The sequence below is a fragment of the Danio rerio genome, chromosome 1 (genome assembly GCF_049306965.1).
Source record: "Danio rerio strain Tuebingen ecotype United States chromosome 1, GRCz12tu, whole genome shotgun sequence".
NCBI classification, from domain to species: Eukaryota; Metazoa; Chordata; class Actinopteri; order Cypriniformes; family Danionidae; genus Danio; species Danio rerio.
The window spans coordinates 5,097,501-5,122,195 of NC_133176.1; the positions used below are offsets into that span (position 1 = coordinate 5,097,501).

Below are 24,695 nucleotides of genomic sequence, written 5' to 3' on the forward strand. Positions count from 1 at the left end.
AATGTCTGTACTGTAATTGAAGATGAATAAATTTTGAAGTTGTAATGAAATTGCTAGTATGTGATGCAGTGATTTTTGTGGTATTAAATAAAATTGAACGTTTATTTCTAAAAAATAAAAAAAATTATAAAAAAATATTTATAGAGAAACTTTTATTTTTGTTTTGTTTGTTTTGATTTATTTATTTAAGTATAGTGAGAGAAAAATAAATTAATAAATAAATAAAAAAAAAAAAAAAATATATATATATATATATATATATATATATATATATATATATATATATATATATATATATATATATATATATATATATATATATATATATCCAATTTAATGATGAGTGTACAGTAAATGTTTTAAAGGTCTTTTTATTTTTGTTTGAAACATCAGCTGTTTTCTGAAATGACAATACAAAATAACATTTTAAAGTTATGAAGATGGTTTATTTGTTAAGTATGAAGATGTTTAAATAAACAAAGTTTTCTAAAAAATTTAGTCTTTACTCAAGTCTAGAATAATATTGCTGAAGCAGTTTTTCAATACATAGAACAATAATATGTCTGTAAATAATGAAGTGGGTGGCACGATCGCCTCACAGCAAGAAGGTCGCTGGTTTAAGCCTGGATCAGTTGGCATTTTCTGTGTGGAGTTCACATGTTCTCCATGCGTTCGCTCAGGGGAGTGGGAGTGCTCCGGTTTCCCCCACAGTCCAAACACATGTGGTGCAGGTGAATTGATAATAATATAGATAATTGGTTGCAGTTTATTTGTGTGATTGAGTGTGTATGGATGTTGCCCAGTGATGGGTTTCAGCTGGAAGAGCATCCGCTGTGTAAAACATATGCTGTATAAGCAACCCCAGATTATTAAAGGGACAAAATAAAAATGAATGAATGAATGAATGGATGAATGAATGAATATTATATAAAAAGTAAATGAATATAAGTATATAAGTAAATACATTTTTATAAATAAATAATAAATAAAAAATAATAAAATAAATACAAATGAAAAAAATATAAAGATAATGTTACTAATAATAAGAAATATAAACATAAGAATATTAACATCAGACATGCTCTTGCTTCAGGTTTGTCCATTGGCTTACAGTCTGAGTTTGTGGCAGGCTGGCACATATTTGGCTGCTGTTGAGATCATTGTGGAATTGTCACCTAAATATATATCATACTTTTTTCTGAATTTGATAATACCATAAAATGTAGATATATTTGCTGGAATTCTTGGAATTATTCAACTCTTTTTCTCTCTTTTTCTTTCTCTTTTAAATTAAATCACTTTTTTGCCATGACATACACGATTAAATATTGGCAAATATACACAGCAGAAAAAAACATACACTGAAAGTAATAACAATATTATTAACAACACTAAAACAGTGAAATACATATATATCTAAATAAAAGATTGATGATGCATGATAGTAGACCCCTTTCTCATGGTAGACCCCGTGACTCAGTTTTATCCTGGTAGCATTAACTTACAGAGGCGCATTATGTTTGTAGACAAGTGTAGTGAATAAATGTGAAGTGTAACACGGCTCATAATCTGTGGCCTGCAGTTTAAGTGTCCGTCTTGATTGCGCTGCAGGCATGTGACGCGCTTATACAACTGTAAGTGCATTTGCATCGGCTGTGTGGATGCATTAAAGCAGGGAATACAAATGAGATGGCACTGTAAGAACTGGGCTGCAGATTTGTGACTGGAAATAACCAAGACCCGTTGTTTAAATCTATAATGAGAAGATTTAAATAGAGGTGGGCAAATCCTGCAAAAGATAAAAAATAAAAGGTAACGTTTATAGTAATAATGTAAAATAATAATAATAATAATAATAATAACAACATTGATAATAATAATAATAATCATGATAATAATAATAATAATAATAATACACAAACAACAACAATAATAATAATTATAAATATGATAATAAAAATAAAAATAATTATAATAATAATAATGATGACAATAATAATAATAATAATAATAATAATAATAATAATAATAAATGACGATGATGATAATAATAACAGCAACATCAATAATAATAATAATAATAATAATAATACAATAATAATAATAATAATAATAATAATAAATGACGATGATATTAATAATAACAGCAACATCAATAATAATAATAATAATAATAATAATAATAATAATACAATAATAATAATAATAGTAATAATAATAATAATAATAATAATAATAAATGACGATGATAATAATAATAACAGCAACATCAATAATAATAATAATAATACAATAATAATAATAATAGTAATAATAATAATAATAATAATAATAATAATAATAATAATAACACAATAATAATAATAATAACAATCATGATAAAAAATTATAATAATGACAATAATAATAATAATAATAATAATAAATGATGATGATAATAATAATAACAACAACATTAATAATAATAATAAAAATAATAATAATAATAATAATGATAATAATAATAATAATAATAATAATAATAATAATAATAATAATAATAATAATAAACAAACTATATTATTTATTTATTTATTATTATTATTTTTTTTTAAATAAATTTTGTAGCACACAACAACCACATCAACAGCAGCAACAACAACAACAACAACAATAATAATAATAATAATACACATACTGTATTATTTATTTGTGTATAAATACTGTAGCACACATATTTTCATGGAAAATTATAATCTAAATATTTTTAATACAAATCAGTAAAAAATCAATAAAAATAAATCATTAATTCGATTTTTTTTCTCTTTATTTATTTATTTTAAATTTGGTCTCAATCTCAATTTTCTCCCAATCTATTACACATATAAATTAATATTGACTCATTGATTGATGGATTGAATTTTAGATAAAATGTTGGGTGAAATATGACCCAGGCATTCTTGAACATTCTGTGAGATTTATGCATGTGGTCAATGAAAAAAAACAAAAAAAAAAAACAACAACAACTGCAGTGAAATAAAAAGCTGCAGTGATATCTCAGTGACACTACAATAACAATGTGATTGCAGTGGTGTTAGCCTGATGGTTGACATCTTCAGCATTAATATGATTTTCCTCCGTCCATGACTGTAGGCCTGATTTTACAGTGACTTTACAGTGTCTGATGCTCGACCCTCTGCAGGGAACAAGAGCTCAAACGCCTGTAAATGAAATATGTGACATTTCCCAAGGGCCAGAGGAAGTTGTCTTAAAAGAGCAATCAATTTTTCCTTCAATCCAGAGAGGCCAAAACACAATGAAAGCACTCACTCATTGTCTTTCACCTTAATTAAGCAATCCATCATGTGACTGCCTGACCAAACCAAACCAAAAAAAGAGGAAGTTAGTTAAACAGAATAAACTGTGTGATGGAAGGGCAGCCAGAGAAACCAGTGCTAGGATTATTAAGGGTTATTGTATAACATGGTTTTTGGGAAAGCTTTATTAAAAGTTAGTAAAATAAATAAATAACTATAACAATGATAAAAAAGCAATTAAAATAAAAATAAAAAATTAATTATAAAACATAAAACTAAATATAAAGTAATATAATGAAATAAAAACATTTAAAAAGAAAATAAAGTAAAAAATAAAAAAGTAAAGTAAAAATTAAATAAAAAATAAAGTAAAAATAAAACAAAACAAATATATAAAACATAAAAAATATAAAGTAAAATAATGAAATACAATTAAATTATAAAGAAAATGAATAAAATAAAATAAAACAAAGTATAAAGAAAAGTATTGAAATAAAATAAAATTTTAAAAGTATATAATGTAAAAAATAAATAAAAAATAAACATAAAATAAAATAAATAAAATATAAAACAAAATATAAAATAATAAAATAACAGTTGAAAAGTAAATAAAGTAAAATAAAAATAAAAGGTAAAGTAAAAACAAAATAAAATAATTTTCCACAAATCCAAAAACATGCGCTATAGGTCAATTGGGTGAGCTAAATTGTCCTTAGTGTATGTGTGTGTGTGAATGGGAGTGGATGGGTGTAAGCCAAACGTTTTCTAGTGTTACAACAGTGATCATTTTCCTACCTCAGTTATTTTACGCATATATTAAACTGACTATGTATGTAGAACTTTTATTTTGAAATCAGGAGCCTTCAAATAGTTTACTGTGCGTTACTGGGTAACGACAGCACCAGGACTGTTCACAAACTCGCCTCTGGACGCAAAATGTAGGATTTACTGATTACAGATGTATTCATCTCCACTCTGAAGAGGCATGAGGTCTGTTTAGTTACATCTTTTGTTAATTTGTCATGTTTATTGTATGTTTCAAAAAATGGGCGGCACAGTGAGCACAAACGCCTCACAGCAAGAAGGGCTGGCTCAGTTGGCATTTCTGTGTGGAGTTTGTATGTTCTCTCCATGTTGGTGTGGGTTTCCTCTGGGGGCTCCGGTTCCCTTCACAAGACATGTGGTATAGAGGAATTTACTAAGCTTAATTGACTGTAGTGTGTGTGAGTGTATGCTAGTGTCTCTATGGGTTTTTCCCAGTGATGGGTTCCAGCTAGAAGGGCATCCGCTGCATCAAACATATGCTGGATAAGTTGGTGGTTCATTCCGCTGTGGCGACCCCAGATTAATAAAGGGACTAAGCCTAAAAAAAATGTATGAATGACTATAAAAATATTAAAATCAAATAAAAAGTAAAGTAAAAATAAAAGAAATCAGTATTTAAAGGGTGAATAAAGTACAGTAAATAAACTAAAAATAAAAATAAAACAAAATAATAACAGTTGGTAGTGCTGTCGCCTCACAGCAAGTAGGTCGCTAGTTCGAAGCTCGGCTCAGTTGGTGTTTCTGTGTGGAGTTTACATGTTCTCCCCTGCCTTCGTGTGGGTTTCCTCCGGGTGCTCCGGTTTCCCCCACAGTCCTAAGACATGAGGTACAGGTGAATTGGGTAGGCTAAATTGTCCATAGTGTGTGTATGAATGTGGGTGTGGATGTTTCCCAGAGATGGGCTGTGGCTGGAAGGGCATCCGCTACGTAATAACTTGCTGGATAAGTTGGCGGTTCATTCCGCTGTGGCGACCCCGGATTAATAAAGGGACTAAGCCGACAAGAAAATGATTGAATAAATGAATAATTTCAGTAAATAAAGAAAAAATAAACTAAAAAGTAAAGTAAAAACAAAACAAAATATAAAACAAAATATAAAGTAAAATAATACAATAAAATAACATTGAAAAAGTATTTAAAATAAAAATCAAATAAAAAAAATTAAAAATTAAAGTAAAAATAAAACTAAACAAAATATAAAAAATAAAACTAAATATTAAGAAAAACAATGAAATAAAATACCATTAAAAGGTAAATAAAGTACAAATAAAATAAAAAATAAAGTAAAAATAAAACAAAACAAAATATACTTTAAAAATTATAAAATAAATTATAATAAAATACAATAAAATTTAATTAAAACTTAAATAAAATAAAAAGATAAGCAATTAAGTAATGTAATTTATTTTCTTAACATTTTTGTTTTTTGTCTACATTAATGTCAGATTCCTAGCAAATTTTTAATGACAGGATACAAGTAGTTCGGTATACATCTTGTCATATTGATTCAGGTAAAGTTCAGTTATTTGACTGCGACATTGTAGGTTACCTTGTCATCTAAAACATGCAGACTCCACTCAAAAATGCCAACTGGTCCAGCCAGGACTCAAACCAGCAACCATCTTGCTGTCAGGTGACAGTGCTAATCATTAAGCCACTGTTTACATCTCAAAATTATTTTTTTCTTTGTTAATTTACTCCTTCATTGCGGAAAAAAATCGTCCATATTTTGCATTTATTCAGAGTATCATCCTAGTCTGCTCAGCCTATACTCTTACTCTAGTCTCATCTGACAGCAGAAGTGTCTCTTCCATTGCAACTGGATGGTCATTATGGTTTATGGCATCTCCAGATGGTTCTTTTTGATTAATGGTTTCTCTTGCGCCACCCTCCAATACAAGCTGTTATGAGTTGCAGGTTCTCTGTATGCGTGAATGCTGAACTCCTTCTTCCCAGAGTCGGCTGCAGGACGCTTCATGCTGAGGGTTCATGCCGAGGGTTTGGAGATTTGACCTTTTCCACACTGAGTCTGGAAGGTTCTGATAGAGCTCTCTCCTCCTGATAACAAATGTAGGTTACAAAAACAGCCTTTCACACTGCAAAAAAAAAAAAAAAACTATATTTGTACAATGAATTGCGTTATTATAATATTACTTAAAAATATAATAGAATTGATAGAAATATTTATGAATTTACAATGATCTTTGGTTTGGTTTCAAGGTTTAATGGCTTTCCACACTGCATCTGGAAGGTTTGATAACAAATATATGTAAAACATAAAGGCGGGCAGGCAGGCAATACATTTACAGACCGACAGACAGACAGTTAGATAGATAGATAGACAGACAGATAGATAGATAGATAGATAGATAGATAGATAGATAGATAGATAGATAGATAGATAGATAGATAGATAGATAGATAGATAGATAGATAGATAGATAGATAGATAGATAGATAGATGGATTAAAATAGTTTGAAGATAGATAGATAGATAGATAGATAGATAGATAGGCAGGCAGGCAGGCAGGCAGGCAGGCAGGCAGGCAGGCAGGCAGGCAGGCAGGCAGGCAGGCAGGCAGGCAGGCAGGCAGGCAGGCAGGCAGGCAGGCAGGCAGGCAGGCAGGCAGGCAGGCAGGCAGGCAGGCAGGCAGGCAGGCAGGCAGGCAGGCAGGCAGGCAGGCAGGCAGGCAGGCAGGCAGGCAGGCAGGCAGGCAGGCAGGCAGGCAGGCAGGCAGGCAGGCAGGCAGGCAGGCAGGCAGGCAGGCAGGCAGGCAGGCAGGCAGGCAGGCAGGCAGGCAGGCAGGCAGGCAGGCAGGCAGGCAGGCAGGCAGGCAGGCAGGCAGGCAGGCAGGCAGGCAGGCAGGCAGGCAGGCAGGCAGGCAGGCAGGCAGGCAGGCAGGCAGGCAGGCAGGCAGGCAGGCAGGCAGGCAGGCAGGCAGGCAGGCAGGCAGGCAGGCAGGCAGGCAGGCAGGCAGGCAGGCAGGCAGGCAGGCAGGCAGGCAGGCAGGCAGGCAGGCAGGCAGGCAGGCAGGCAGGCAGGCAGGCAGGCAGGCAGGCAGGCAGGCAGGCAGGCAGGCAGGCAGGCAGGCAGGCAGGCAGGCAGGCAGGCAGGCAGGCAGGCAGGCAGGCAGGCAGGCAGGCAGGCAGGCAGGCAGGCAGGCAGGCAGGCAGGCAGGCAGGCAGGCAGGCAGGCAGGCAGGCAGGCAGGCAGGCAGGCAGGCAGGCAGGCAGGCAGGCAGGCAGGCAGGCAGGCAGGCAGGCAGGCAGGCAGGCAGGCAGGCAGGCAGGCAGGCAGGCAGGCAGGCAGGCAGGCAGGCAGGCAGGCAGGCAGGCAGGCAGGCAGGCAGGCAGGCAGGCAGGCAGGCAGGCAGGCAGGCAGGCAGACAGACAGACAGACAGACAGATAGATAGATAGATCATAGGGATGTAACAATATTGTAAATACTGTCATACCGCAATAGTAATTTTCCCATCAGCCTAGGCGTGGCCATCATCCTTTGCGGTCTGTTGTCGCTACAGATCCAGTAATGCGGAAATGGAGTGTGTTGCTAGTAGCGGGGAAGAAAAAGAGCTAGAAATGATCGAACCTAAAGAGGGTTTTAAATCGGATGTGTGGAAGCATTTCGGTTTATTTCTAAAAAGTTATGAAAAAGGAGAAAAGGTGACAGACAAAGAATAAAACAGTATGCAGGCACTGCCAGACTGTGGTGAAATATAAGTCGGGGAATACGACTAAAGACAGTCATGGGGACTGCAGAACACAGCACACTTGTTAGATTGATGCAGACATTGACTTGTACCGCAAAGAGACCTCTATCTCACTCATGGCTTGTCCTCTTAAGTGGTGGAAAGACAATGCACAACGTTACCCACTGCTGTCAACCTTGGCTAAATCATATCTGTCTGTCCCAGAAACCTCAGTCCCAAATGAGAGGGTTTTTTTCTGTTGCAGGGGACATGCCCAGAAATCCCAGCTTTTACCTGATTATAGTTATATGATAATTTTCCTTAAAAAACCCATCTCTATCTAAGTGAGTGAGTGATTAAATGTTGAATGTGATGAGTTTTCAACAATACTAAATTGAAACTTTATTTTTTATATGGTTTAATAGTTTTTTGTTATTAAAATAAAAAAATTGAAGTTCCGGTTTTGAAACTTACAGATAGATGGCTGATTTGTATGTCATTGATATGTTCAGTGCTGAGGTAAATAAACACTTTTGGCACTTTTTTCCAGTCTTTTTATTAGTTTTGTTTTTCCTGTAAATTATTCAATAAATACCGTACCGTGCTATTCATACTGAGGTATTATCGTGAAATTCTGATACCGTTACATCTCTAATAGATAGATAGATAGATAGATAGATAGATAGATAGATAGATAGATAGATAGATAGATAGATAGATAGATAGATAGATGGATAGTGTTTTATCTTTGTCCTCTCAATATGTCCTCAACCTCTGAAATAAGTCGTACGTTTTGTGTGTAAAAACATGACACATAAGGGATCATTATTCATGCTGTGCAAGTGAAGGACGGCTGTGAAAATGAAGACTAAAGACGTCAGGGATAAAGTCAAATGAATACATAAACTGTGCTGGTGTCACCTTTCCTGAAGCTCAACTGCTAGATCGTCCAAGGTCACGCATACAGATAACACATGTACAGCTCGCTAAAACATCCAACAAATGAATACATATCAATACATTACCACCAAAATAAAAGCATCCGAGTTTACAGATGTCCCAGCATCCTGTGCAGACTGTGTTGTTCAGTTTGTTTGTTTGAATAGCACTTGTGCAGTTGAAGTCCAAATTATTGGCCCTCTTTTTCTTTTAAAAACATTTTCCAAGTGATGTTTAATGGAAAGAAGGTTTAACACATTTTACTAAGACAGTAGTTTTAATAAATTCAGTTTTAGTAGCTATTTTCTTTTGTTTTGCCATGATGCTGGTATAAATATTTTACTTTCAATTTTGATAAGATAATTGTATTCAACTTAAAGTGTTAATTAAATGCTTACTATTTTAATTAAGTCACTATAACTTAAAAAAAACTTTAAAACTATATTATTATTAAAGGCTTAAATTATGTTAATGAGGCAAGTCATTTGACTACAGTGGTTTGTTCTGAAGCCAATTGACTGAGTAAGTAACTAATTAACTGACTAACTAACTAACTAACTAATTAACTAACTAACTAACTAACTAACTAACTAACTAACTATAATAATAAGAATAATAAGAATAGGAATAAAAATAATTACTCTGAAAACAAACATCTGAAAAAAAAAAAAAAATATATATATATATATATATATATATATATATATATATATATATATATATATATATATATATATATATGTGTGTGTGTATGTATATATATATATATATATATATATATATATATATATATATATATATATATATATATATATATATATATATATATATATATATATATATATATATATATATATACACATTTAAATTGTAACTGTGTTTATTCCAATCTAAATAAATAAATAAATACATAAATAAATTATCTCTAAAAGAAACATATATGAGCAAAATCACATGAGTAGCAGTGAGACATGGCTGTATATTGGCACTGGTGGGAGGCGTGCTTGGCTATAGGCCGCAGGACGAGTGCCTTAGTATCTCATCAGTTAAATTATACAACCATTTTGCACTGCTACAGGACGTGATATTGCATTTATAAAACATTTCTATGGCATAATCATGTGTATAAAAAGAAAATCAAACACAGAGAATCTCAAAAATCCTTTTGAACAAGGAAATATATCTTCCTCTATTCATTCACATCTGCAGCTGACCCCAGAACAGCAGAAACTATTGCTTAAAAACACCTCAACACTTTAGAGCTAGTAATGGAATGATTATCTAGCATAATGTCTAACTTAAAGTATTGACAAAACAGGTGATTTTGCTGACATTTAAAGATTATAAAGCTGAACGGCATGAAATGCCATCAGTCTACTTAGATGTACCAGTATTTCTCTGTTGCGTTCAGGATATTAACCCTGAAAAAAACCAAAGAGCAAACAGAACCAGATTACTATGGTATAAATACAGCACTACAACATGGAGATCGACTTAGAGTGTCATTTACCTGTTTTCTAACAATTTAATTAGCTGTATTTTGAAATATGAAAAGAAAACGTTGAGTTTTATCCCCTAAGGACTTTTTATGCACTCTCTGTCACCATCTTATGGCTTTCAACCATCAATTTCTTTGCTTTGCATGGCATGAATCTCCAAAATAATAAATATTTAAAATAAATCCTTAAATAAAAAACATCATAGTTGCAATCTAAACAATTACATTCTCGCCCAAAACAACTCAAAAGTATTTTTTTTGTTTTGTTGTATTTTCTTATGTCACTCTATGTGGGCGGAGTAAAACACAAGGTTAAGAGTCTGTACGAGTGCTGTTATTGCAGAATATCGCACGACTATCAGCCAATCAGATTCGAGAACCAGACTAACTGTTGTGTGTTTATGTATATACATATATACAGTTGAAGTCAGAATTATTAGCCCCCCTGAATTATTAGACCGGTTGTTTATTTTTTCCCCAATTTCTGTATAACGGAGGGAAGATTTATTTAACACATTTCTAAATGTAATAGTTTTTGTAACTCATTTCTAATAACTGATTTATTTTATCTATGCATTGATGACAGTAAATATTATTTTTCTAGACATTTTTCAAGACACCTTTATACAGTTTAAAGTGACATTTAAAGGATTAACTAGTTTAATTTGGTTAACTAGGCAGGTTAGGGTAATTAGACAAGTTATTGTATAACGATGGTTTGTTCTGTATATTATTGAGGAAAAATTTAGCTAAAAGGGGCTAATAATTTTGACCCTAAAATGGTGTTTAAAAAATTAAAAACTCATTTTATTCTAGCTGAAATAAAACAAATAAGACTTTCTTAGAAAAAAAAATATTATCAGACATACAGTGAAAATTTCCTTACTCTGTTAAACATAATTTGGGAAAAAGAAGAAAAAAAATTAAAGGGGGCTAATAATTCTGACTTCAACTGTATATATATATATATATATATATATATATATATATATATATATATATATATATATATATATATATATATATATATATATATATATATACATTTATTCGCTCTAAACACCAGAAATATTAACAAAAAAGGCCTCATAATTTTGCCTTTAATATCATATACAAATAATATTTATTTTCTCTTTATTTCAGTTTTTCAAGCAAAAACCCAGTTATTGACTACATTTGTTAATCTGTCTGACTGTCATTTTCTACAAAAAGTAAAATCTGCTTTAAATAATGATATTTATATTAGAAAAAGCATCAGTTTGTGTTTGCAGCATCTGTAATACTGCAGATAATGCGGTTTCCTCTATATTAAGTAAAGGTGTCAACGTTGGCCAAGTTTTATAATTAATAAAGCCGTTTACATGATGTTTCCTGCAACTCTCTGATCCCCTGCTGTGGTTTCATAGTGCGATATTAATAAAGCCAGCCATGAAAAATGAGCCATGTCAGAAGTTATGCATAAACAATAACACACATAATAATGTATAGGCCTACATAATTTATAAACTCTGCAAGACATATGCAATTCTGGCATTAAATATATACACTGAAAAAAAAATATTTATTGGATTTACAATTTTTTAAGGGACAGTAAATAGTTGCAAACAATTGATATATGGGGTGAGTTTAAACAAACAAATAAATTTTGTTAAACAGGTGAATTGGGTAACAGGGATCAATGCTAAGGATTTTTTCTACTGGCCCAATCGGACCAGTGGTTCAGATTTTTAATTGCCCTGCCAATATTTTCACTGGCCCCACCAAAAAAAAGTTAATAACTAGTTCTTAAACAGAAAAAAAAAAAAAATATATATATATATATATATATATAGATATATATATATACAGTTGAAGTCAGAATTATTAGCCCCCTTTTGATTTTTATTTTCTTTTTTAAATATTTCCCAAATGATGTTTAACAGAGCAATGACATTTTTACAGTATGTCTGATAATATTTTTTCTTCTGAAGAAAGTCTTATTTGTTTTATTTCGGCTAGAATAAAAGTAGTTATTAATTTTTTTTAAAACATTTTTGGGACAAAATTATTAGTCCCTTTAAGCTAATTCTTTTTTGGATAGTCTACAGAACAAACCATCATCATACAATAATTTGACTAATTACCCTAACCTGCCTAGTGCACCTTATTACCCTAGTTAAGCTTTTAAATGTCACTTTAAGCTGTATAGAAGTGTCTTGAAAAATTTCAAGTAAAATATTATTTACTGTCATCATGACAAAGACAAAATACATCTGTTATTAGAAATAAGTTTTTAAAACTATTATGCTTAGAAATGTGCTGAAACAATCTTCCCTCCATTAAACAGAAATTGGGGAAAAAAATAAACAGGGTCGCTAATAATACAGGGGGCTAATAATTCTGACTTCAACTGTATATATATATATATATATATATATATATATATATATATATATATATATATATATATATATATATATATATATGTCAAAATGTTTGTAAATCTAGAATGTTAATATTTGTGTTAATAAATGTGTAATGAGCAAAATTCAAAGTGTTTTGAAACAAAAGATGGCTATAGACCTGCTAAATTGACAGCAAACTGTACAAAACATCACTTATTATTTATTTGTTCAGTTGTGGTGTACCCTCGTATATGTCTGCTTCCAATAGGTTAGAAACAAATGTTTTCCTTTAGCATCATCATTTGATGTTACCGCCATGTTGCTGTCTCCTTGCTGTAATAACGTGCTCATAACATCCAATCAGATGAGAAGAACCGAGAAGGTAGCATTTGAAGGCTTGAAAACACAAACTATTTCTCAATTCACATTTTTTCACATTTTAGGTGCTTTATTGGCATGACAAATAACTACATTCGTATTGCCAAAGCAGTGCAGCGTCGCTGTGTACAGACAAGACAGTGCAAAAAGGGCAGTAGTGCAAACAAATATGAACATAAAATATAATATAGAAATAAAGAAACGAAATGTAAAAAATAAAAATAGATTAATAAAAATAACAATATATCAGTAAAACTAAAAATATGAATAAAAATAAAAATAGATTAATGGTAATTTGTGAAACAGGATAAAAGTGATGACAATAATATCAACAGTAAGTCCACAAGTAAAGAGTTCCAGTTGTGTGTTGGAGACAGTGGAGCGGATCATTGTGGGTTCCTCAGACGGTGGCAGGAGTGCACAAACTGAGCTGCTAACACACAGCAGCACACACACTCCCCCAGTAGGATGGGCAGTTTCTCATTGTTTGACAGGGACTCAAAGTTTTTGTGTGTGTGTGTGAGTTTCGGGTAGAACTTCTCCCGGATCTCTGAGTATTTTGTGCACTCCGTAAGGAAGTGCAGTTCTGTTTCAATCGACAAATAGTCACAGGCAAATTAAACTTTAGTGACAAGGCAGCAGTGGCCCGTTCTACTGTCCAGAGCATCTCACACGCTGGCCCTGGGCCATCGGGCAGTCCTTATTGTTGAGCCCTGGGTAAACTAAATTGTCCGTAGTGTATGAGTGTGATGGAGTGTATATGGATGTTTCTCTGAGATGGGTTGCTGCTGGAAGGACATCCAATTTTTAAAGTGTATGCTGTATAAGTTGGTGGTTCATTCCGCTGTGGCGACCCCAGATTTATAAAGGGACTAAGTCGAAAAGAAATTGAATGAATGAATGAATGAATATTTAAATTCAGCCCATATAAATTTTTGCAACCATTTACCTTAAAGGGCACCTATTTTACCCCTTTTTCAAGATTTAAGATATGTCTACTGTGTCTCTAGAATGGGTCTGTAAAGTTTCAGCTCAAAATTCCCATCAGATTATTTAATATACCCTTGTGAATCTGCACAATGTTGTGGCAAATGTTACAGAATACATGTTAATTTCCACTTCTGTATGGATATCTGTTATGTTAATGTACAAATGAAACCTGATTTAATGTCTGTTGAAGTGTCTTCTTTTATATTGTACTGACATGCGGTCTTTATTACAAACGCACACTGATTTAGAAACATTTTAAATTTGTAAAACTCATTCTAGAGGTGCTGATGATCACAGAGAGCCGAACATATATTTAGTCCCAGTTGCTTTGTGCACGTCCTGTCTTGTTGATATGATTATAGCAATACTATGGGAGACATGTTAATATGCGTCTATCATTCGATTCGGTGGGCGGGGAAACTGCAGTACTATATCACGTTGACGTTGCAGTGGGCTTCAGAATTGCAGGGATTTGGATCCTATTTTAACGTCGGGAAAATTAAAAATAAGACTTAATGTGTTTCTTTCACTCCAGTATGACTGTGGACACACTATACTAAACACAGTTCTGTCCGAACAGCTTACAAAAGTTGATTTTCATCATGGGTGCCCTTTAACAAAATTGAGTAAATCGAATGAATCTTTTTTTTTTTTTTTCAGTGTACTCGCATCCTATTTTTTTTTCTCTTCGCACCATATAAATTTTGACTTCAGATCTGATGTTGAGGGAGATTATTTTGGGCTGTTGCGTTTTGTTTTGTTGATGTTTGCTGCCTGTTTTGACTTGCCATCCGGAGATTCACTATGGCAGGATTTTACAAGCAACAATTTGAGCAAAAAGCGGCGTCATCTTGTCACCCTGATGAGCTCCCCGGAGACTCAACGTCACCCTTTCATCCCGCTTTTTTCTCAGTCCAAAAAAGGGATGCTGAGAGTGGATGGCGGTGTGTCCTGAAATAGTCGGAGCTCAAAGTTTGCCGTATCATTCAGCCTTTCAACCCTCGACTGCTTTCATGCAAACGGGGAGCTGGAGGGGGGAGACTTTGGCAGATCTTTCATTTATTTTGGGTTACTATGTGTGTGGCTTAAAGGAAACATTTCCAAAACACATGGGATCTCTTTTATTAGTCAGACATACGCGAGTGCTTTTACGTAAAAGAAAAAAAAATGTCCTCATGCAAAAATCATGATTCATCAGTGTTTGCACTTTTAGATAAAAATGTTGCATTAATATTTCTCCAGAGAATGAAGACAGTTTTAAAAGCATTTGTTCGGCGTAGTAAATTAACATTTAACATCTAATTTATTTATTTGTTTGTTTGGATGTTTAGATTTATTTATATATTCATTTTGGGCACCATGGAGGCGCATGTGGGTAACGATCTCGCCTCACAGCAAGCAGGTCGCTGGTTGGAGCCTCGGCTGGATCAGTTGTCATTTCTGTGTGGAGTTTGCATGTTCTCCGCATGTTCGCGTGGGTTTCCTCTGGGTGCTCTGGTTTCCCCCACAGTCCAAAGACATGTGGTACAGGTGAATTGGGTAAGCTAAATTGGCTGTAGTGTATGAGTGTGAATGAGAGTGTATGGATGTTTTCCAGTGATGGGTTGCAGCTGGAAGGGCATCCGCTGCGTAAAACATATGCTGGATAAGTTGGCGGTTCTGTTGTGGCGACCCTAGATTAATAAAGGGACTTAGTCAAAAAAAAAAAAAAAAGAATGATTGAATGTTTATATTTATTTTTATATATTATTATTTATTTAATTAATTTATGTATTTCTTTGTTTATTTGTTTATTTTATTTTATTCATGAATTTATTATAATTAATTAAATGAAAGAATTAATTGATTTATGTTTATTTATTTACTTATTTGTTCATTTTTTATGTTTGTTTTATTAATAAATGATTAATTAATGAATGTATATATTTATTTATTTGTTTGTTTATCTAATTATTTTATTTATTGATTTTTAATTACTAATTAGTTAGGTATTTTATGTTATTTATTTGTTTATTTATTCATTTATTTTAATTTATAAATTTATTTTAGAGTATTTATTTATTTGTGTTTATTTATTTAATTATTTATTTAATTTTTTTTATTTACATAAATTTTTTATATAATTTTTTATTAATGAAGAATTAATTTATTTTTCATTTATTCATTAATTTGTTCATTTATTTATTTTATTTTATTTCTATTTAATTATTTATCTGCATATATTTGTTTATTTATTCATTTATTTTATGTATTCATTTTAAATTAATTAATTAATGTATTTGTTTGTTTATTTATTTATGTATTTATTTATATTTATTATTTTAATATTGACCAAATTTGTAGTTATTTTATTGTGTAGCCAGTCAGTGATCTTCTCAGTTTGCCCTAAAATAAAAACTTCTGTCATCATTTACTGACCCCTCACATGTTCTAAACCCGTTGAAGAAGTTTAGTTTGTCTGTTGAACACAAAGTTAGACATAATAAACAATGTTTTTCATTGACTTCCACAGTATTTGTTTATTTATTTTAATATGGATGTCAATGGCTGCAATTTTCCAGCATTCTTCCAAATACTTTGTTTTGTGTTCAACAGAAATCATAAACATCTATAACCACTTAAATGTGTGTATAAATGCCAGGGAAATGTTCATTTTTGGGTAAGCTGTCCCTTTAACAATGATGTTTCTATCAGTCTTGCTTTAGTGTGAGTTTGAAATGAAACTATGATGTCAGTATACGGTTGATTTTGCGTTTCTCTGTCCTGCTGTTAAAGTGACCAGCCTGCAGTGGCTCAGATGGATGTAAACCGCAGGGTGTTCATCATCCGCCTACCAGTCCGTCCAGAACAGTCAATACACCCCATATCTATGAGCAGCATCTTTTCAGTGGCTTAAACTCCTCGCAGAGTCTCAGACCTTCACAACTCACAGGGGGAAAGTTCACAAAACACATTACATCACTGCTTTATTCAACATAAAATTGCTGGCTTAAAGAACAACAACAACAAATCCAGTAAAAATAAATTTACAGTAAAAAAAAAAAAAAACAGCGGCTGTGCTTGCATAAACTTTATCATGAAAAAATGCAGTAAAAAATCTAAATTTTACAGTAAACTACATTGTTAAAAACATCTATAATTGAAGTTTTATAAATTATTTTATCTCGAGTTATTATTGACTGTGACTGATTTCACATAAAAAAAATCAAATAGATGAATCAAATCCTACATTAAATAGCCATTTTGTCCTATTTCCCTTCTCTTCGTTTTTGGAGAACCTTATTCTTATTTTAATTCAATTAATTAATTAATTAATTAAGTTTGTTAGTTTGTTTATTTATTTATTTTTATTTATTATTTAAATTTTAACCAAATTCGTAGTTATTTTATTGTGTAGTATAACAGTTATCTTCTTTGTCTTCAGCTTTAAAGTAACAGTTTGCCCTAAAATAAAACTTCTGTCATCATGTACTCACCCCTAACATGTAAAACCTGTTAAAGAAGTTAAGTTCTTCACGTGATTAGTATTAGTATTTATTAGTATTAGTATTTCCACATAAAAACAAGAAATATTCTGCATTTTGTGAGTCATGTTTTTGTTTGTTTTTAAATTTTTATCTATTTATTTGTGCTTATGAATTTAAAATGGGCACTTGGTTTTTCTAACAACAACCATTCATCTTGAAAAGTTAAAAAAAGTGACTTTTATGAAATTTGTAATAGTTTAAAGTGCTATATTGTCTGGGTTTGGGTTGTATATTACGCTACAAAACCTAGTAATAAACTGCTTGTACATTTTCTGTTATTTTATAGACTTATTTCTCTATATTATATTATTTCAAACTACTAAAATGTCACTAAAAGTCACTTTGTTAAACTGTAGAGTTGAATTTTCAATATCAAAAGCTGACAGAGCAGAGATTAACATCCCGTACTGCAAGTCACAACTGTAAATAAACAGAAAACACAAAAAAATAAATGATATTTGCTAAATTTATATGATTACACAGACAAAAATATAACACAACAAATGCTCCTATCGTCATACTGTATATGACATGTTGATGTTGGCCATATACATTCACCTGGCACTTTATCAGGTACAACCTACTAGTACAGTAGCTGGTTGGACCCCCTTGTGCCTTCAAAATCTGCTTTTAGAAACTTTGCTCCATATTGACATGATAGCATTACGCAGTTGCTGCAGGTTGGTCGGCTGCACATCCATGATGTGAATCTTCCGTTCCACCACATCCCAAAGGTGCTCTATTAGATTGAGAACTGGTGACTGTGGAGGCCATTTGAATAGTGAACTCAATGTCATATTCAAGAAACCAGTCTGAGATGATTCGCCCTTTATGACGCCCTTTATGCTGCTCGCTGAATATTTTCTTTTTTTCAGACAATTCTCTGTAAACCCTAGAAATGGTTGTGCGTGAAAATCCCAGTAGATCAGCAGTTTCTGAAATACTCAGACAGCCCGTCTAGCGTTAACAGCCATGCCACGTTCAAAGTCACTTAAATCACCTTTCTTCCTCATTCTGATGCTCGGTTTGGACTGCAGCAGATCGTCTTGACCATGTCTACATGCCTAAATGCATTGAGTTGCTGCCATGTGCTTTTCTAATTAGAAAATTGTGCAAGCTGTTGGACAGGTGTACCTAATAAAGTGGCCAGTGAAAAAAAAAGTGATTCATTTAATTCACACTTTTGTTTTTTAAGGTAAGTGGTTGCAAACAACTTATATGGGCTGAGTTTAAACAAATTAAATATAGTAACACTCAACTTTATTCTTGTCAATATTTATTTTTAAATTCAGGTCAAGGTCAGCCCATTTAAATTGTTTGCAACCACTTACTTTAAAAAAAATTGTAAATCAAATGCATTATTTTTTTCAGTGCAGAGCATTTCTGGAAAGCCTTAGATTGCATAAAGCTTCTGTAAATTGTTAGCCCACCTCTACGCCCACTGGGTAAAGTAAATTGGAAAGAATGATGCCTACTGACCTTTTGTTTATCTGCCCTTCTTCTGTCTACATTAGGCACAGTTGAGTGGTTATATGGTTATTACTGTATGCTGCTCTTTTCTGCTGAGGGAGGCTTTCAGACTTCTGATCGCTCTGCTGCTTTTTTACAGCGCTCGGTGGCCAGATCCTGAAGGGAATAGGTGCAGAAACCAAATATGCAGTCGAACAACTCTTTGTGAGAAGATGATGAAGGCCTAATTGATTTGTGGTCCCAGGGATGACTCTAAAAATGCAATCGTATTATTTTCGTAAGATCTCCAGTGTCTCCAGAATCTGTCTGTTAAGTTTCAGCTCAAAATACATCACCAATTATTTATTACAGTGTGTCTAATACACTCTTTGGCTCAGTGGTTAGCACTGTTTCCTCACAGCAAGAAGGTTGCTGTTTCAAGTCCCAGCTTGGTCATTTGGCATTTCTGTGTGGAGTTTGTATGTTCTCCCCGTATTGGCATGCGTTTCCTCCGGGTACTGCAGTTTCCCCCACAAGTACAAAGACATGCACTATAGGGGAGTTGAATAAACTCAATTGGCCGTAGTGTTTGAGTGTGTGTGAATGAGTGTGCATGGGTGTTTCCTAGAACTAGGTTGCAGCTGGAGGTGCATCTGCTGCATTAAACATATGCTGGAATAGTTGGCGGTTCATTCCACTGTTGCAACCCCTGATAAACGAAGGGACTAAGCTGAAGGAAAATGAATGAATGAATAATCCGCCCTTATTTAAGTATTAGTCATTTGTGTGTGTCCCTTTAAATGCAAATGAGCTGCTGCTTTCCAGAAGAGGGCGGAGTCTTTACATTCTATTCAGATATTCCAGAAACAACAAAACAAGGAATCTCGTGCAGCAAAAATGGCAGAAATTCCCTCATTTATGGGTTTAAATTTGACATATTCAAACTAGGATAGTTTATTGAATACTTTTATGGAGCTCCTTTGGATTAAACTCGCTGACTAGCATGTTTGTAAATAAATAAATAACATAAGTATTATTTAATTGTAATTAAATTAAATAATTATTTTAGTAAATAACCAAGAGCATGAAACATGAATTACCTTGGGTATCTACACTCCCTGACAAAAGTCTTTTAGTTCTACCAGAAAGACTTTAGGAGGCAGGTAAATAAACATTTATTGTGAATTGTTTGCATGAATGAGAGTTTGTTACGGTCCTTTTGTAAAGTTCTTTGGCGTAAGCCCCGTCTTTAGTGCAGAACTCTGGATTAGCTGGCAGATCCTGCCTGAAGATGAAGGCAGGGCGAAGCCAACCCCCTGAGTGGAGACAAGGCCGACCTGGTGGTGGTGGTGATGGGGAGGATGTAGGGAAACTTCCGCAACGTCACCTGAATACAGCGAAACAGATTGGCTTGCTTGGTTGTTATAGGCTGACAAGATAATTATTATTAATGGTGTGACATCTCAGTCTTCCTGGTAGAACTATCGCTAAAGATTTCATTTCTTCTAGAAGTCTATATGTCAACTTCTAGTAGATGATTTGGAGAAGTGTTGAATGCATATATGTTGAAATGCATCCCAGTCCAGCCTGATCTACGTTTTGCCAGCTTAGTGGCTAATTCGTATGAATTCGTACGAGTTCAGGTGTATGAAATTGTACGATTTTAAAAAGGAGGCGTGGCACCTGACCCCACCCCTAAACCCAATCGTCATTGGGGGATGAGCAAGTCGTACTAAATTGTACGAAGTAGATCGTACGAATTCATACGAATTAGCCACAAAATCAAAAAGTTACGAATTGCCGTGAGATTGTGTTGCCCAGTCTTACCTGCCAACACTCCAACACTTTTTTTTTTTCCTGGAACCATCTCCATGTTCCATCACCATCACCATCTTCCTTATGCTTATGCAACACCTACACAGTTAAATTATTTTATTTATTTAAGTATTGTTTTTCTTCTTTCTGTTAAACAGAACTTGGGAGAAAAAAATAATAATTATTACATTTAGCTGGAGGGTTAATAAATCTGACCTCAACTGTACACAAAGGGATAAATTACGAAAACAAAATATACTTCACTAGTAATAGTTTTTCTTACCATGCAATTCAATGTTTACAGTTTTCAAACATTGTTCAAAATATCCTCATTTTAAGAGTTCACACTTAACTGATGATTGTTTATAAAGCTTGTTTTAAAAAATAAAGCTGTCCCGGGAGAGAGCCCTAAGTTCATAAGATCCTCGAGCCCGGGGCTCCCTCCCGTTTGCAAGGCGAGAGGGGAGTTTGAGCTCAGGTAGATCTGGAGAACTCCCCTGCTGTAGTAGCTAATGAACAGATAGTGATTGCTCTTAAAAGATAACTACTTACTAGGAGCATGTATATGGTGCTGATTTGGATTAGTCAATTAACCTGCATGTTTTTGGACGGTGGGGGAAACCGGGGAACACTGGGGAAACCCACGTGAGGACGGGTAGAATGTGTAAACTCCGCAAAGAAACCTTGGCTGGCTTGGTAAGGATTAGAACCAGTGACGTTCTTGCTGTGAGGCAACTATGCTAACCACTGGTGTCACCCATCTAGGAAAGGAGGAAGAGTAGGGGTGGAAAGAAGGATTCTTTAAAATGAAGATGGCTGTGATATGGAGCTTAGGGTATTTATAGTGGCTTAGGAATCGTCTGATTGGTGAGTCATGAATTGGCTAATGTGTAACCAACTAGTAAGCACTCATAAGCACGTGATCCTCTTGAAATTAGTTTTAAGAGTTCACACTTAGCTGATGATTAATAATAAAGCTTGTTTGGCGTGCTGTACCTGGAGAGAGCCCTGAGCTTATAGGATCCTCGAGCCCTGGGCTCCCTCCTGTTGCAAGACGAGAGGGAAGTTTGAGCTCAGGTAGATCTCGATGACTCCCCCTCCTGCTTATTTTAGCTAAGTGACAGATATGAATGCTGAAAAGGTGTACTCAGCTAAAATATTTTGGATTAATTGTTTAGGGTGCTTGTTTTTGAACTGTGGGAGGAAACTGGAGGACCCAGGGGAAAACCCACACGATCACAGGGAGAAAGAGCAAAACTCCAACGAGCAAAACTGGTTTGGAAAGGAATTAAACTGGGGCATTCTTGCTGTGAGGCAACAGCGCTAATCACTGGCCACCGTGTCGTCCGTTTGAAAGGAGGGAAAGTATAGGGTTGAATCGGGGGGTTTCTTCAAGATGAAGATATTGAGATGAGAAAAGTCTGGTTATTTATAGAGAGTTAAGGATCCTCTGATAGGATAATTAGTCATTAGCTAACGTGGGAACAGCTGTGAACAATCATAAGCACGTGATCCTCTCGAGATTTCTTATAGATAAACTTCACTTATAAATAAACTTTACTTAAAGGAGCAGTAGGTGATTGTCTTCAGAAACGTTTGTTGTTGTGCTGGTTGAAAGTCTCTTCACAGTCCAATAGTAATGATTACAGTAAATGATCTAAATGTGTTTATATTCAGGGTAAAGCATTAAACTAAAAAATGTTCATCCAATTAAACAGAGTCGGACAGTCATCTCCCTTAATTCCGATAGGCAGGTCAGACTGTCTGTCAACAAATGTAGATTCCGACTTCTACGCATCTGTTCATGCAGATCCGCCATTAGCGCGTGCCCGTCTTTATCACACACGCATGCGCGCGAGCGAGCTGCGGGCCTCTCACAGATGCCGAGTTGGAGGCGCCGAAGGACAGCCGAGCTCGGGCCGATTACTGTAAAGCCAGGCGCAGGTATAATTCGCCCTTACAGCGGCCGCGCGGTCACGAGACGGACCGGGAGAAATCAAATGCTGCATTGAAACTTTTGAAAACCCTGAATCAATATTGGAGTTACTTTAGCACGCTGGAGGAAGAACGACACCATGGCTGAAGTATTACTGTTAGACAGGTAATGTTCTGTTTTAAACTATTTTAGTCAGGCTAAGCTTATGTTAGATTGTGTTGTGTTATGAATGACTTACATGCACAGACGTGTTGTTCAGCCACTGAAATCTCCCAGTGAAAGATTGATGTGATTATTTTCAGTTTTATAAGGTTCTTTGACAGCATCTATAATGTAGATTTATATTTAGTTTAACAACAAAACACCAGTAAATAGCGCTATTCCGCCTAACCTGCTTTATTGAGCTTTTATATTCACATTGGGTCATTTTTGAACAATGACAGCCTTCCTATACTGTTTACCGCTAACGTTACTCTGAATATTCGCTCTGAAATAGCATGCAAGTGTGGCAAAGTAATACATGTAATTCCTGCACGGCGCTGGCACTAACTAACTGGCAAATGACATGAACTAGTAGGTTGTCTGTCGGCTGTTGTGACGCGGTCCGCGCGCTCGCGATATCAGGGGGTGTGGCTTTGAATCACAGTCCCTCCCCGCCCTCCAAAGATAGTATGCTAAGCGGTTAGCATTTTGGCAGATCACCTACTGCACCTTTAAGGTCAACAGAATACAAAAGCTCAGTCTGTTCTGCAACAAAGTCAAGCACAAGTAAATTAATTGTCATTTTTGTGTGAACTACCCCTTTAACTCAGCAGATTTGTTAAATGCCATTTAATTGCTTCCATTCATAATCACAAACATCTCAATCCCTCCAAAACAAAAAACCTCTGCGCTTTACCATTGTGCTTTTCAGTTTGTCCTCCCGAAAAGGCGATTCTCATCAACAATGCCTTCTTATTCCAGATGAGTTGCCAAAGTCGGATTTATCTTCAATGTTTTGTCCCGAATCATTTCTCTTTTTCTCTCGCTCTCAGTGCTTTCTTGTACATAAGGTAATCCCACAATTCACAGTCAGGCACTCAAGGCTCACTGAAGCGCACTTATTGGCAAATGCCTGCAAGGACAAGCTCTCCGCCAAAGCTCTCATTGCTCTTGTTTAACTTTTTAGCGCCTCCGCTGAAACACACAGCCAGCGATATGATAATTTCATGCGGTCATTTCAGCTTTCACTGCTTGACCTTCAGGTGAGCCGTCGAGGACACTCAGTTCACATCCTCCAATTTCACAACCCCTTTACACACACATACAGAAACACACACATCTATGCACTTATACACACACACACTGAAATGGCCCTTCAGATGCTTTTCCTTGATAATGTGGAGAAGTATTTCAGTTCAAGGTCAGGACTCGGCTGGGTGGACGGTCGAAAAAGGCAAAGAGGGAATTCTGTAGTAGTATTTAAATTTCCAAGCCTTATTAAATCTAGAAATAAACCAATATTATTGACCACAGAAAAAGGGTGGCACAGTGGCCCAGTGGTTAGAAGGTCACTGGTTCGAGTCCCGGCTGGACCAGTTGGCATTTCTGTGTGGAGTTTGCATGTTCTCCCTATGTTGGTGTGGGTTTCTTTCGGGTGTTCCGGTTAACCCCACAGTCCAAAGACAAGTGCTATGGGTGAATTGGTTTAACTAAATTGGATGTAATGTATAAGTAGGCATCCACTGCGTAAAACATATGCTAGAATTGTTGGTGGTTCATTCCACTGTGGCATTAAATTAGGGACTGAGCCAAAGGAAAATGAATAAATGATCATAATGAGGCTAACATAATGATCATTTATTATTTAAAATAATGTATTAATTAAATTGGAAACAATAATATATATATATATATATATATATATATATATTAAAATGGGAGTTTAAATTATCCTAAAATGTTTCATTTTATTTCAATTTAATCAAT

At 34.5% G+C, this 24,695-nt stretch overlaps 1 long non-coding RNA gene across 7 annotated transcripts in view; it reads left to right on the plus strand.

Annotated features, from left to right (window-relative positions):
- The window catches only part of LOC137495392 (uncharacterized), a 211,069-nt gene that overhangs the window by 64,014 nt on the left and 122,360 nt on the right, over positions 1-24,695 (plus strand). For 4 of the 7 annotated variants that reach the window (XR_012405392.1, XR_012405390.1, XR_012405389.1 and 1 more), the window contains exons 1-2: positions 4,174-4,286; positions 6,039-6,191. The exons of 1 other annotated variant lie outside the window; for it this stretch is intronic. This is a non-coding gene — a long non-coding RNA (uncharacterized lncRNA). Of the gene's footprint in view, positions 1-4,165; positions 4,287-6,038; positions 6,192-24,695 lie in introns of those variants that run through there. 2 more of the 7 variants (XR_012405391.1, XR_012405394.1) reach the window with 2 other exon arrangements.